This window comes from Megascapheus bottae, chromosome 1 (assembly GCF_031878675.1).
Source record: "Megascapheus bottae isolate mThoBot1 chromosome 1, mThoBot2.hap1, whole genome shotgun sequence".
In the NCBI taxonomy this organism is placed as follows: Eukaryota; Metazoa; Chordata; class Mammalia; order Rodentia; family Geomyidae; genus Megascapheus; species Megascapheus bottae.
In genome coordinates, this window is record NC_143509.1 from 69085715 (window position 1) to 69102703 (window position 16989).

The window sequence follows — 16989 nt, forward strand, 5'->3', positions numbered from 1 at the left end:
TTGTTACAGTATTTTACCTTGTTATCTGATATATTGTATATATCCTTATTTGGTTATTGAAATAGGGTAGGGAAGGGAGGAAAACAAGATGAGGGGAGTGGGTGGGGGGAGGGAAATGGGGACCAAGAAATAAGAAAGGGTTTCAATGTTTGTGAAGTAATGCACCTTCTATCTGATGAATATAATGTAACCCTTCTAATAATTATAATAAAAATATGTGAAAAAAGCATTTTTTAGGTATCTTAAATTTTAATATCTATTGGGCTGGATTTTTATCTGTCCTCATTTATTTCAGAAGGAAAACATCATAGGTTTTTGGGATTCTCTTAAAATGGGCAACTTAATAAGGAACTGGTATTACTTTTACTCCTATTACTATGACTATAAATATTATTTGGGTTCTATATCTATCTATCTAATTCATTTCTATTAGTTATACATGACTAGGTTTTGTTCACAGAACATTTCAACCAATCTCTTCCCCTCTAACACCCTCCCATATTATAGTTTATATAGTACATCATCTCTCAAGTCCAAATTGTCTATAATTTAGGATTAAGTAGAATTTTCCATAGAGTTGAATTTTCATAGAAGTTAAGCTAATTGATGCTGAAATTAATAAGACATTAAATATAGATATAGATAGCACATACATTTTGAGGTAATCATTTATCAGAATTTCCTACTAAATGGATGTGAACCTACACCAAACATAATTTTCAGTTAGTTTTTACCAGACTAACAATAATCACCTATTTCACAGAGTTTGAGACATTTAAATCCAAATATGTTATAATAGCATCACTGAGCAATACTTAACGTACATAATTACATATAAATTACATATACATTACATATAAAGTGTATGATTTGATATGTTTTCCTCCATTGAGACACTTTCTGGAAGCAACTCCCTATCAAGGTAGGAAATTCATTTATATTCAGACAAGTGTCCTTATGCCTATATGTAATCCACTCCCTCCTACCTCTTCACAAGGTCCTCTCCCCACCCTGCCTAGGCTACCACTAATCTGCTTTCTGCCACTATCAGCTAGTTAACAGTATCTAACCTGCTTTCACTTACCACGATCATTTTGAATTTCTTTCCTGTTGTTGATTGTTTTCAATAGCTGTTTCATTTTTATTGTATGATTCCATTGTGAGATATCCACTCACCACCAAATATTTTGTATTTCTCTCTCTCTTTCTTTCTTTCTCTCTCCCTCTTTCTTTCTTCCCTCTCTCTCTCCTTGTTCTTCATGGGGCTTCAACTCAGGGCCTAGGCACTGTCCCTGAATTCCTTTGCTCAAGGCTAGCACTCTATCACTTTGAGCCACAGTGCCACTTCTTGTTTTTCTGGTGGTTAATTGAAGAGTCTCATGGTCTATTCTTGCCCAGCTGGCTTTGAACAGTGATCCTCAGATCTCAGCCTCCTGAATAGCTAGAATTACAGATGTGAGCCACTGGTAACTGGCTTCTGTTTTTAGTTTTATAACACATCTTTACTTCTATTATAGCCCCGAGGGAAGGCTCCTAATATCACGAGAGTTTTGTAGTCAGCGCATCTTAGCTCAAATTGTAGCCATGTCTCTTGTGTGAATATGGCCTTGGTGAGTTTCTTCTCAGGGTTATAATGTCTTCATATGAAAAATGAACATAGTAATATATACCCTTTAAGACGCTGTAAGAATTGAATCTGTAAAGAACATTGAATGAAACTTGACATACTGTAAATGCAATGCTATTCAGTTTATACCTATTACTGTTATTACCATACTATTGGTTTGGTACCACTTCCAACATCTAAAAAAACCCTTCATAAATGTTAGTTATTATCATCAATTTTATTAATAATACCACAGTACATAACAACCCCTCCATCCTTCTAATTTCTTTGTCCCTACTGTGGTTTTTGGTCTCTTCAGACTGAATAGCTTGTTATGAATAAGTCCACCATTACTGATCCGGTAACACCAAAGTATGAGGATAAGGCCAAAAACCATATTGCTGATGTGGCAAGGTGTTACAAATACACATTCTCAGGCCTCACTCTAGACCCACCAAATCAAAAACTCTGGAGATGGGCCCATGATTTGTGGCATTATCTGGAAGAAGATAGTGAGGTGGTTCTGATAAAACTGAGGTTTAAGAACAAATATAGTAGGGGAATCACAGGCTGGAGTAAGAGCTAATGCTGGATCAGTTCACATCAGCATTCTTATTAGCAAAAGCCCACTTTTAACTAATTGAGCTTAACTTCAACTAAAACCACTAAGTCTTTTTCACACATGTTGCTACTAATCCCCATATTCCCCATCTAGCACTTGTCCAGGATTCTTTTTGGACTGAAGTATAAGTCTTTACATTTATCCCTATTAAACTTAATCTTGTTAGATTCAGCCCATTGCTTCAGTCATGTTTGGAGAAATTTTAGTTCAGCTGGAATGAACCATGACAAAAAGGCAGGGCCTGCAGACTGAAGAGAAATGGTGCAGGGACAACATCCTTTCATATAATAGCCAGATGCTGACCAATGAGATGCTGGATGTGGTGGGCTTCTCTAAATCCTTGAAATCCTGGGGGGCAGAGTAATTTGATTGTAGTTTAATTCAGCTAGCATTTATTGGATCCCTACCAAGTTTCTGGTTGTGAACAAGATATAGAAGTACCAGCAGACTGTCCACTGTTTAATGTTGACTAGAAATAGATATGAAGGAGTTTTTGTTTTGGTTTGTATATGTACATTTTTGTGTGCATGTTGTTAGTAGAAATATGAAACCCAGTAAATATTTGCAAGTCTCTTAAAATACTAATATTTTTAAAAGACCAGATTCTTTATTAGATGCTTCATTACGCTTTCATATTTAATGTTCAAGCAAGCTAGTGAGGGAGGAAGTTATTCATGTAAAGTTGAAGAAACTTAGACACAGAGATAAATGCCCTTTCCTGTCCCATCCAGCGGGATGTCAACTAGGGCCAAGAACCTAGAGGAAAGAATGAAAGGGATTGGAGACACGAAGAAGGCAGCAAGACAAGCGTTCTGATCAAGCTGCAAATTTTATTTTTCACACAGGGGTTTATATTATGCCTCTTCAGGAGAGGCAGGAGGGGGTTGGGGTGTAGGAACTGCTCGGGGTAGGGGGTCCGGTAGTAGGATGTTTGCTCGGAGTAGAGGCCAGGTGGTAGGATGTTTGCATATCAACGCAAGCAGGCATGTGTTGCTTAGTGACCTAATTACAAGATGCAGGCACATTCTTACACTAAGAATTCAAGGAGGGGGAGAATGTCCCCGACACTTTCCTCAAGGCCACACAACATGTTAACAACAGAGCTGGTGAACAAACATTCCAGATTTGTAGGGGCTTAGAGAACATGCTGTATATGGGCTTTCTCCATGGTATCAATAAAAGTGCTCTACAATGTCAAAATTGGGCTAGGAATGTTGTTAGAAGTAGAATGCCTGCCTAGCATGCACAAGAGCCTGGATTTGATCCCTAGCTCCATAAATATAAGCCAACAAAACAAAAACAGGCGTCAAAATTACCAGTGGCTCAAACCCCAGTCATAAACTATTGATATTCTTGGCTTGCTTGTTTCTTTCTTTCCTTCCTTCTTTCTTTCTTTCTTTCTTCCTTCCTTCTTTTTTTCTTTCTTTCTTTCTTCCTTCCTTCCTTCCTTCCTTCCTTCCTTCCTTCCTTCCTTCCTTCCTTTCTTTCTTTCTTCCTTCCTTTCTTTCATTCTTTCTTTTCTTTGAGTCACAGCACTACTTCTGGTTTTCGGGTGGCTAAGTCTCATGGACTTTCCTGCTTTGGCTGGCTTCAAACCATGATCCTAAGATCTCAGTCTCCCGCGTAGCTAGGATTACTTGTATGAACTACCTGTGCCTGACTTGGTTAATTTATAAGGAATAAATTTACAATCCTGAAAATATTAGAATAGCTACTGATGACTTAATCTTATATATGCTAAACAGTGCCTCTGTGTAAACAGCCCATATATATATACATATATACTTTAAAAGTATATTTGGTTTTATTTTTATTTGCCTGAAATGTTGGCCACATATTTTGCTCAGTTCTATAATGATAATATCATCGATAGAAGTATAGGCTGATATTTCCAGCAACTAAAATGTTGGATGGGATATAATTTCCTTTTCTAGGGGAATGAAATTAGCCAACTCTGTCCTACTGTGTAATATTTACTATATTTTACTATGATGTACCTTTTCAAAAATTAGCATTCGGTGGAATGTACTGAACTTAATGGTCTAGAGGTTTCTATTTACTCCTTATATCATTCTGGCCAAAACATTTAAGCTCTATGTCCTTCTGATTTTAGATCTCTAAAATGGAGATAATAATATTCATAGGACTGTAAGTATTGGCTGAAAGAATATTTATGAAGATGTTCTTGTGATCTGTACATATTTTTTGTAGACCTCAAGTGTCCTACCCAAAGCTAGACAGTTAGCAAAAATGTTGACTGAATACCTGAACTCCACACTCAAAACATACCATTTTTTTCATTCCCCACTTTCTCCCCAGCTTTCCTGGTCACCTTAATCTTCTCTTAAACTTGCCAATGCTGCATTGATCTGGCCTGCTGCCAATGATAGCTGTCCAGTTTCAGTTTAACTCTTCATGGTTAATCTTATTAATTCATCTCTTCTTTTTTCCCTTAGTATGTAAGTTTCACAAGTCATTTACTGGGGTGGGGAGACCTCTTGGCATACAAAAAATTACTTGTGTAGTGTACAACATACAATTGGGAGAGGAAATGAACAAAAGTTTATGAGAGCAACTTACAAAGGCCTTTTCTTACCAGGCCTGTAAGAGTGGAACTTGCTCTCTCAGATGCAAGGACCTCTCACATGCTAGCAAGTGAGCTAATTTTAAACTGCAAGCAAGAGAAAACCAGGGATGGCTCTGACCATTGATATGTAATGAATGGTTATTAAATCTCTTGTCTCGGTACTTGTCAGCCATTTACTGACAGGTATTTCCTTTTTCCTTCCATTTCTGTGTGTGTGGTACTAAGGAATTGAACCCAGGGCTTGGTGCATGCCAGGCTAGCAGTATATTACTAGTATACTACGTTCTCGGCAACTCCTAATACACTTGTATGGATACAATTGAGATTCTTTTTTCTTTTCTTTTCTTTCTTTCTTTTTTTTTTTTTTTTGTGGGTCATGGGGCTTGAACTCGGCCTAGGCGTTGTCCCTGAGCTCTTCAGCTCAAGGCCACCATCCTACCCTTGAGCCAACCCCCACTTCCTGTTTTCTAGGGGTTAATTGGAGGTAAGAGTCTTAGGTCCTGGCTGGCTTTGAACCTTGATCCTCAGATCTCAGCCTCCTGAGTATCTAGGATTACAGTCGCCTCCTGAGTATCTAGGATTACAGTCGTGAGCCACCACACCCGGCTGCAATTGAGATTCTTTGGCAGAAAATTTCTGTCTTTAGACCAGCCTTACTTTCTTCTATATTTTTCCTTTTTTTTTAAATTTGTTTTATTCATTGTACAAAATAATGGGTTTCATTGGGAAAAGTTTATATATGCATATAATGTACTTGGAACATGTTTATTCTCCATCACCCTTTCTTATCCACCTACTCCTTTCTCTTTTACATTTATGCCTTCTTTTCCCCTCTATGCAGCCTGCATATGGGAGGAAATATGTAGTATTGTTTTTCTGACTCTGTCTTAATTCACTCAATATGATAATTTCCAGTTCCATTCATTTTCCTAAAAAGGACACGATTTTGTTCTTCCCTATGGATATATAATATAATACTCAATCATGTACCCAATTTTTCTTTATTGATTTCTGTACTGCTGAGTACCTAGACTGTTTGCACATGGTGATTATGAATAGTGTTGCAATAATGGTGTTTGGGTATCTCCTTTAATTCCTTCATATATGCACGTAGGAATAAATTAGCAGAATCTTTGTTTTTAAAGAAACCTCCATACTGATTTCCACAGTGACTGGAATAGTTTATATTCACATCAACAATAAACAAAGATTATTTTTTCCCCTGCATTTTTGCCACAAATTTTTTTTTTCTGGAAAATAGCCATTTTGATGGGGGTGAGATGAAATCTTACTGTAGTTTTGATTTGCATTTCCCTGGAGGCCAAAAATACTTTGTGGCTTTAAAACTATTTATTAGCCATTTATACTCCTTTTGAAAAGCATCTGTTCAGTTTATTTATCCAGTTAGTGGTTGGATTATTATAATTATTGTTGGTGTTAAATTTTTTGAGTTCTTAAGGTATTCTGGATTAATCTTCTGTCAAATGAAGAGCGGGCACAGATTTGCTTCTCAGTCTACAGGCTGATACATCACTGTTAATTGTTTCCTTTAGACATATCTCAGAATATGTATAAGTTTTGCAATGTGATACAATTCTATTTATCAGTTCTTGCCATTATTTTCTGAGCTTTGGAAATATGTTAAGAAAAGGTTTGCTCATGCCTCCGTCTTAACATGTTTCCTTTATGTTTTCCTCTAGAAATTTCAGAGTTTCATATCTTTCTTTAAGGTATTTGATTTATTTTCAAGTTGAATTAAAATTCAAAATACAGTGTGAGAGATAAGGATCTGTTCAATGTTCTACATGTGAATATTCAGTTTTTGCAGCACTATGAGCTGTGTTCTTTAGCATATGTTTTTGGCATCTTTGTTGAAAATCAGATGGTTAGAGCTGCATGAGTTTATTTTTAGTTCTTTTAATCTGCTCTGTTGGTCTATGCGTCTGTTTTTAATGCTACTACCATGCTGTTTGTGTTAATAGGACTCTACTAGCCTTACTTTCTACATGTCAAAAATTCTCAGGCAAGTCTGAAACATAGTTTAATCTTCTTCCTTTCTGTATTTTCTTTGTTAAAAATATTTAGCCTTTTCTAGTCATTTCTCCATGTCTATAACTTCTCTCTTATTCAGGCTAATAATCTCAGAATCAGAATTTCAGTTCCCAACCTTCTCATATATCTAATCTATTGGTCAACTTTAATTGTTCCTTCTTTTCACCATCTTTCATAATTTTCTGCCTCATTGTTCTTTTTCTCTATATCTTTAAAATATATATTGATTTTTCTAGTCTGCTAAATTAATTTTTTTAGGACCACTGTCTCTAGCTGAAAAACTATCCCATTAAAATTTGGCCCATAATCTGATTCCCAGCACACTTGCTAAACTTACTGCTTCTTAGTATAAGCAGTAAACAGCCATAATGTGGCATAGGACTCAGCCCTATGTTGCATTATATATATCGTATTATATACAATATAATATATTATATTAATAATATTATACATTATTGTACAATATTAATAATAATATGACATAATATATAGTATCTTGTCAAATCAGAAGTAAACAGCTGCAAGAGGATATTGTACTTAGTATGAAAGCGAAGAGAAACAAGATGGCCTATATTTGTTTTTTCTTAGGGAATTGGAGAACCAGAAATAGAAGACAGCCATGTCAGTGTTAAGGATTAAATGTTTCTCATGGGCTGCTTAGTAAGAATCACTTAAGAAGTCTACCACAAGCAGAGAAACCAAGACTTACTATCTGTAATAGTAGGTCTCACATTTGGCTACCTATTGGGCTTATCTGGAAGATTTTAGAAAAATATTGTTGCCTGGCATCTCACCACAAATCAGCTTTAATTGGTTTAACTTGGATATCAGAATTTTGTAAAGCTCCTTACACTAAGATTGAGAAAATTACACTAAATAGTCTATCTTTTGTGTCTAGGATGAGGACAATGACTCAAGCCCCTCCATGTGGTTCTGGGACCAGCATTACCACATGGAGAAATATATATCTCCCTGGGAATTCTGGGAAAGAATAACTGCCTAAGGTAGGCATGGGATAGAACATTTGGCTACCTAATAGGTCGCCCTTTCAGAACTGAATCTACCAGACATGCCCAGCTTATCCTCACACTCTATTCTAACCATACATTTGTCCTTCAGCCATTTCTCTCATTCAGAAACTAATGTGATTTGATTTCTCCCTTTCTGCTTTAGCCAAATTTTCATGTTTGGTGTCCCTTAGGGTTTTTGCTTGGTCTCTTGTTTGTCTTATGCCTTAACTATTTCTTATAAGAACCTCATCTATTCTTAATGTCTGGTATAAATTCAACCACTTGAATGAAAATCCATATATTACATGTAGAATTGATACCCAGGAAACTTGACTACCAATCCAACCTATAACACTAACACTATACTATGTATGTCACTTTGACTTGTATGTGATTGAATATGATGGCAAGTGAATGATGTCTGTATTCAAAACAAACATATATTCAAAATTGACATATATACATATGATTTTTTGAAAATTGAGAGTAATGGCATTTTGATACCCATGAGTTATATTAAAAATTGAGTTATATTAATTCACTTATGTAAGCAACTAAAACTTAACTATTCTATTAATTTACTAAGGCTATTATGACACAGTATCAGAATAAGTAAAAAAACAGTAAAAAAAATTGCTTGCAATTTTAAGGATGGAAATCTGAGACAAAAATGTCAAAGAAGTTGTTTTCTTCTGATGTCTCTCTCAAATGTGCTCCTTATCTGTGTCTTTATATGGATGGTCCTTTGTTCATATGCTCAGTGTCCGAATTTTCTCCTCTTATAAGTACTCAAGTTATTTCAGATTAGAATCCAGTTAATGGTCTCACTGGAATTTTATCACTTCTTTAAGATCATACCTCAAATTATAGTCACATCCATAGGCAACAGGGATAAGGACATACTAACTTAGGGGAGGCAGGTCATAGTTAGGCCTATAGCAGTTTTCTTGCTTCCTTATATACACAGTTTGTATATCAAGACTGGATGTAATTTCAGCACACTGAGCACAAAGAAATTCCTAGTTTAGGGACACACATTTATTTCGTTATCATGCTAAGAATTTTGCTTTGAATCATTCTGTGCATAAAACTAGGCAAGAAAGAATAAGTAATTAAAAAGTTACTTAATTTTAATTAATTGTATTGATATTACTCACACATTTATGATTCATAATTGCCCACATAAGAATTTAGTGTTCAGGTGACAAGCATGCCTGAGCTGAAGATGACAAATCATAAAATGTCTCTGGATAGAGTTGAATGAAGTTAGGATTTGGAGGGTGACACTAGCTATATCACTGACTTTCTTGGTCATCGTCCCATTTTCTACAAAGGTGAATGTTAGCTTCTTTGGCATTGAAGGTATAATGATCAAATGACTGTAACATTCTTTGCAAATTGCAAAGCTGTATTCAGGTATAATTTGTTTTATTGTGATAGGCTACGGAGAAATTTGATGAGAAACATCTAGAACTGGATAATTCTCTCTAAAATAATAGGTCCTCAAATAAAATCTAGCTATCTTATGGTTGCTTGTGTTTACTCAAATTTCCACATCGCTGGTAAATATGTATTTTATGAATGAGTTACTAGAGCCTTTATCATTAACAATTCATGTGATTACTAAGAATGAATTTCAATGTTGAAGAAGTACTGATTATTTACCTAGTATGTAAGACCTGTCTTGAATGCATAGTATTTAATAGTTGTTCCAAAAGCCCTGTGCTCATTCACAATTATAGGGTAAAATTCAGTATCCAAAACTGAATAGGATAATTGGAGCTTTTCCTGAGATGTTGACATTGAAAAGGACCCTATATTAGAAACAAATGATTCTTAAAGTTAGTGCACAATTTTGAACTACTTCCTACTTATTATTCCCTCTCTCCAATCAAGTGACAAATTAAACATGACAGCCTGATTATATCATTGAGTTAAAAGGCCAAAGGTCAAGATAAGGAAATCTATTAGTATTAGTGACTTATTCCTTCTTGCCCATCTCTGTTGAGTCTGTGGCATATTAAATCAACATCTTATATATCTGCAATTCTTTCTTCTAGTTCTACTTAACTAGTAGGACTCATTTTCTTGTTCAAATCTTGTTCATCTCTTATTTATACTTCCCATACCACCTTATACTTAGTTGGTAGCTATTTCATTGAAGAGGTTAGCAAAGCAGTTGCTAAGGTCCATATGGCTCAAGTGAATCATATTAAAAGGAAGATAGGACGTATTGCTACTTTCTGCTTTAGTTGTTAGACTCACCATGGTTCTCAATAGCCAGAGGGCCACAAAAAATAGACAATGTGCTAAATCGCTCCTGGAAGATCAAGGTATGATGATGAATGTTTAAGTGTCAACTTGACTACATTAAGGAATACCTACAAACCAGTGTTTTTTCAGAGGAAACTAGCATATGGGTCTGAGTGTACTGACTGAGTAATATCGGTTGTCAATGCAGATGAGCATTTTCCAATTAACAAAAGCCCACAGAAAAAGAAAAAAACAGAGGAAAGGCAAATCTATTTATCTGAGGAGTTGGTATACAGCTCTGTCCTTCTCCTGTCCTTGGATATCAGAATTCTAAGATCTCTAGGATTTTTGGATTACTGGACTTACACAAAGTTATCTCCTCAAGTTCTCAGACCTTTGGACTTGGACTGAGAACCACACTTCGTTTCCTGGTTCTGAGGACTTAGACTTGGATTGACCCACATTCCCAACAGCCTAAAGTCTCCAGCCCACAGATGACCTATCGTGAGACTCCTCAGCTTCCATAATTGTGTGAGCTAATTCTCTTAATAAGCCTCCTCTTGTATATCTGTATATCTAAATCATTTTGCTCCCTTGACAACCCTAATACAGAGTACAGAAGGTAATAGTGTGCTGCCTGTTTTGGATGCTGCCTAATTCCCACCCCCTTTGTTCAAAACCAAGGGTACTCTACAACTCTATGTTCCCGGTCCCCCATTTCCCTTTTGAAGGGTTAAAAGGCAAATGTAAGGGGTCAGAAATTTAACCTAGGAGACTAGGCCTCTTTGTCCCAGGCTGGCTATCTGGGAGATGAGGCACAGTGATAATGATTTCTTTAATCTATGTCATGGATCATTAAATGACAACTAGCCTAGAAAATAACTGGGAACTTCTTCAAAATTAAGGGCTAGTGTGGCTGCCCTTGCTTTCCCAGAAGATGGAAACGAAGGGTCCTTGTGACAGAAGGTAGGGTGGTTAGAGTGGTGGTGTTAGCCAGAGAAGCAAGCCTCATGACCTCTATGGAGCAGAGAAAACAGCTGGGCAGCTGATATTTTCATCAATGATGGCTTTACCAAGCTGCACAGATGGGCACTTAAATTATATAATGAATCACAAGCATTCCAATGTACCTATCAAACCCTGTTACTCATATTGCTTAAAATCTTTAGAATCAGAGATCCTGGACTATGTGAGTTACAATTGGGCCAGTTTGTTTTATTTAATCTAATATTTTGCCTATTGTTGTGAAAGAAAAAATACTTTTTGGACAGGGAGAAATAATACATTCAAGGTCATATTATGCTTCCAGTTCTCTGCTGAAGATGCAGCATCCCACTTAGCTTCTTAGGGAACAAATCTTCCTTATGCATAAAAACTGATGGCATCTAGTCTCAGTGTTTCTTGTAGGGCAAAATTGAAATGGAACTTTGTAAAATAAAATAGTATTTTTATTCCTTTATGATCATAAAGGATTGAGCTTCATTAGTATTCAAGTGGTCTTGTATCATTCATGGTGACTCAATAGCAACGTGTCTACAATTTATTCAAGCTCTTTCCATGACTCATGCCATGTATTATTGTAAAATTTCCCTCTCTCCTGAAAAAGAAAGAGCCTATTTTTTTTGTATGAAAAGGGTAGCATTTGGAAAACTTTTAAGAAAGATATTTTGCTAATAATATAAATGGCTGTTAGCATTTTTAAAAAGTGGATTGAAAGCTTGTCACTAACATAAATCTAAGATCTTAGAAATCAACGACCACCATTTGGTGCAACCTTACTGCATGGATTATATTGATTTTACTACGACTTATCTAGAAATGCTGGCATGGGGGTACAGGTACCACATTACATGCATATAACTACACCACTGTCTTGGTCTGTTTGTCCTTCTGTAACAAAATACTACAGACTGGATACTTTGTATAGAAAATGAATTTATTTCTTATAATTTGAGGCTGAGGAATCGAAGATGAAGACTCCATAGGTTCGGTTATTTAGTAAGGACTACGTTCTGCTTTTCTCAATGGGGCCTTATTTCTGCACCATCCAGTAAGGAGGAATGCAGTCTCCACACAGAGATGGCAGAAGAGCTAACTGAGCTGGACATAATGTGAAAACTCTTCTATAAGGACCTTAATCCCATTTAAGATTCATGACCTGATTATTTCTTTCAGGACTCACATGTTAATACTTTCTTATGGACACATTTAAATTTTCGAGGTGACATATTCAAACCCCAGCAAGAGCTTATTGTTACTGAGAATCATGTTAAAATCAGCATTGCTCCTGCAGTTAATGTATAATAAACCATAGTATGAATTTATTAGTTAAGTGACTAAGATGTAAATTATTGAGTAACCTGGCATGACTGAAGCTTGAAAAGTTTTTCAACTAACTATATTAAACTTTCTATGGCACTCCATGCCTTGGGGGTAAAAAATACATTTTTTTCCCAGTAAAATTGTATATGTGTTTTTTCTACCATGCCAATACTGGGGTGTAAACTCAGAGCCTGAACCACAGCTCTACTTTTGGCTTTTTTTTCTTTGCCAGGCTTGGGGTTGGGCTCAGGGCCTGAGCACTGTCCTTGGACTTTCTCAAGGCTAGAGCTCTACCACTTGAGCCTCAGCACCACTTCCGGCTTTTTTTCTATGTATGTGGTACCGAGGAATTGAACCCAGGTATTCGTGCATGCTAGGCAAGCACTCTACCACTAGGCCAAACTCCCAGCCCCTACTTTTGGCTTTTTGGTCATTAATTAGGAATAAGAGTCTCATAGTAGGCCGGGAGTTTGGCCTAGTGGTTAAAGTGATTGCCTAGCATGCAAGAAGACCCGGTGTCGATTCCCCGGTACCACATACATAGAAAAAAGCTGGAAGTGGTGCTGAGGCTCAAGTGGTAGAGCTCTAGCCTTGAGAAAACCCAAGGACAGTGCTCAGGCCCTGAGCCCAAGCCCAGGACTGGCAAAAAAAAAAAAAAAAACAAAGAGTCTCATAGTAACTTCCTACCTTAGCTAGCTTTATGAATAGCTCAGATCATACTAGCCTTATGAATAGCTAGTATTACAGGTTTGAGCCACTGGCACCTAGCTTCTAAGGCATCATTTTTACATTTGGAAAATGATGATGAAAAGCCAGATGAAAAAACATGTATCTTACCATTCAATGGCGAGAACTTTATTTTGAGGGGAAATTAAATACACATACACAATTATATTTATCATTTATCTCTGTGTAATTGGAATGATTTGTCCCACACATTTGCCTATAAATGCTAACGCACATCTTTGTTGTTGTTTGAGACAGGGTCTTTGTTTTCTTTCCTTTTTCTTTTGGCTTTGCTGAGAAAACTACATAGCCAGATTTACTGTGAATTTGAGAAGTTCTTACGTCTATCACTACATCCAGCAACACTTATTTATTTATTTTTTTACGAGCAACTCAAGTTGCTAGGTGTAGTGTTAGCAGAAAATTCACTTGAGCCATTTCCACATGAAGCCAATTCTTCTTCCTTTCAATTTCCCATGAATACTGGGATAAACTTACTCAGGTAGAGGATGGAGTAAGAGGCGGAGCCATTACTGATCCCCTTCCTGAGTATGAAGAGGTATAACATGACCTACCCACTCACAATGGCCACTGCCTCTGGCCAGTACCTGCTAAGTCTGCCTGGGAGAAATGGCTCCTTTCCCCTCCCATGCCCCCTAGAAGTCCTCACCCTGCACCTGTAACCCTAGAAACTGGCATGTCTGGAGGCAGTGGGAGGCCCCCATCCTCTGAGGTATTCCCGGTCCTCCGAGGTCACCTGAGGTTCCACCGTAGACACACTCCCTTCCCCTATTGTAATCTCTCTCCTCTTGCCATAATCTCTGTTGCTCTGCTGGACTCCATTTTGTGAGGCTGGAGGTTTGCTCCCTCGCTCTCTTAATAATCCCTCTTCCCTTTAACCTCCGGGGAGTTTCAGCAACCTTTATAATACCTAAGGTCACTTCTGAAGACTGAGCCTCAAACCCGCAAACATTTGTTTATTATGCAGTGTGATACCCTTTGCTGACAATACCTGTTAGCTTGATAATGGGGTCCTGAACCCAGGCTTTGAAATTACAACTCTGATGTTCCTCCTTGATCTGTATACTGTTAACCACCTCTGGAGTGTGTGTGTGTGTGTGTGTGTGTGTGTGTGTGTGTGTGTGTGTGTCACTATGTCGTGATGACTCGTGTCACCTGAGAAGTACCTTTTCTTGACAGTTCCAACTCCTAAGGCTTAGGCAGCATCACCATGTCCACCTCTCTGAATCTTCTGAACTTTGGTTCTAGGAAGCAGAGGTCAATGAAGAGATCCATTTGCTACTAGAAGCCTTAGAGCTTTTGCAAATCAGTTCATCTCCTTGTAAGAGTGTGTTTTCTTTATGAAATAATGAGGGAGATTTGGTTAAAATATTTTTAAACTTTCCTTTTAAAACCATGAATGTGTAGTACAAGTAGGAATGTCCTTTCAAATCTTTTAAACAAATGATATTTGGCAGGCAATTTGTAGTGTATACATTAAGACATAAGAACGAGAGATGCAATTTTTTATTAAAGAATTTATTAACATTGATTTTTACATCATATTTTAAATGACAAATTTAACAAACAAGTGTTCATGGAGGGAATCTCTATTTACAATCAGTGGGACTTAGTATTTAGAACTTAATCAAAATTAGGCTAAGGATTTGTATGTCATAGAAACATATTAATTTATGAAATAAAACATTATGTCTATAGAGTCATAGGTTTTTATGTCTATGCAATTTTAAAATATATCTCTGCCCTCATCAAACTAAATCTTGGTATATACCTAGCAATACAAATATCATCCTATTAAATGGTACAATGTTTTCCACTCTGCTAATGCTAAAAACATTCCTGATTTCTCTTACTTAACTTCCAAGTCCTATTGCTTAAATAAGGTAGATCACCAAAAACATATCTGATGTGGCTTCAAATATCATCAAAACATGCCTCTAAAATATATCAACATATGTCAAGCTGTATCAACATATCATCAAACATTTCCACTGAACTATATGTCTTTCTTTAGAAAAAAATCTCAACATTTTTTCCCTAAATTGCACCCTCTGTCACATGGACAAATAAATGTAGCTTCCCCTTTTGTTGTTATTCTTGCTAACCTCCAAGAAATCTTCTTGTCATAATCAGAAATACAAAGATAAATCAGATTATGCCTCTACATAACAAAATTTTCCCATCTCAAGTGTGCTTTCTGGGTGTTTTTGAGAGGTCTTCCCTGACTTCACTTTTTTTTTTTTTTTTTGCCAATCCTGGGGCTTGAACTCAGGGCCTAGGCACTGTCCTTGGGGTTTTTCAAAACTAGTGCTCTTCCACTTGAGCCACAACACCACCTCTGGCTTTGTTTGTGTATGTGGTACCAAGAAATTGAACTCGGGACTTCATGTATGCTAGCCAACCACTGTACTGCTAGGTCACATTCTCAGTCCCTCAACTTCATGTCTAGGGCTGCCATCTTCAGCTAATTTATTTCCTTCATGAAATTTTCCTTTTGGTGTGAATTTCAAGATAGAATAAAGGTAAATGTTGTCAATCTGCAATAATGTTTGTTCTATTCATATTTTGTTATTGGAACAAAAATCATTATCGCATTCTGTATCATTTTAATATTAAATTTTATTATAGAATTAAATTTTATATTAAATCATAAATAGTTTTAGATTATAAATAATTGATCCAGAACATGATTTTATTAAAATTACTTTGCCCTATGGAGGTGCTGTCATCATTAAACAAGTATAACTCTAGTATAAGAAATTTAGATTGCTTCCTGTTATTTATAATAGAGATTAGCAAGGTAATTACAGTGGCTCTAAAAAAATGCAGCTTTACTTATGAATGAATGGTAAAAGTATATTCACAAAATCAGAGTGTGTTACTTAGATTTCTTTTTCAGTGTTAGTACAGAACACAACATAAAGCGGCATAAGGAAGGAAGGGTTTATGTAAGGAGTTCAGTCCATGCTCTCTTGGCTTTATGGGCAAAAACATCATTACAGTGGGAACCTGTGGTGGAGAGGCTTACCCACGTGGTGGCTTGAATGCAAGAGGAAAGTTAGTGAAGAGGGGCGGGGCCCAGGATAAGGTAATAGCACCAAAGACGATCCCTAATGATCTACTTCCTCCTAAAATAGTCCCACCACCAAGAGACTAAGCATTCAACAGTAACTCTGAGGGAGACATACATTCAAACCAGAACTCCTAGAATTTGGGTTCTCTGAAGCACAATGTGATCGTTATGAAGCGCCTTACACAACAGCCTCTCACATAAATAAAGCAATAAATAGTGATAAAACAGGCTTGCTGGTGAAACCAATGGATTGAGTTTTTGAGATGCTGGATTCGAGGTGTTTTGTGGGTCTTCTAAAGGGAAATAGAAGAAATATTTGTTTAGAGTAAGAGATTGGGAAACATCATTGTATATTGGATGGTAACTGAAGCCAATAGAACCAGACGCAAACAAAAATCTAATGAGAGAATATAGAATATGAAGAGAAGACAAATGGGAAGAAATAGTTACTATACATGACAGACAGGAAAATGAACTTTTAAAAGAGGGGAAGCATAAGAATGTAGGCAGTTAGAATCAAAGCCACCTGATATGTTGGGATTCTCCAGTATGGTTGAGCCTAAGCCTGCCTGACTGGTTGTGTGACTGGTTACTTATCCTCTTCTTTCTTGTTTATAGCCACTCAAAGTGTGCTTACATACAGCATACATTTTCCAGACAGAGCATGCTTTTCTTCAATAAGGCATACATCTCATTTATATTCTACCAGAAGGGTAT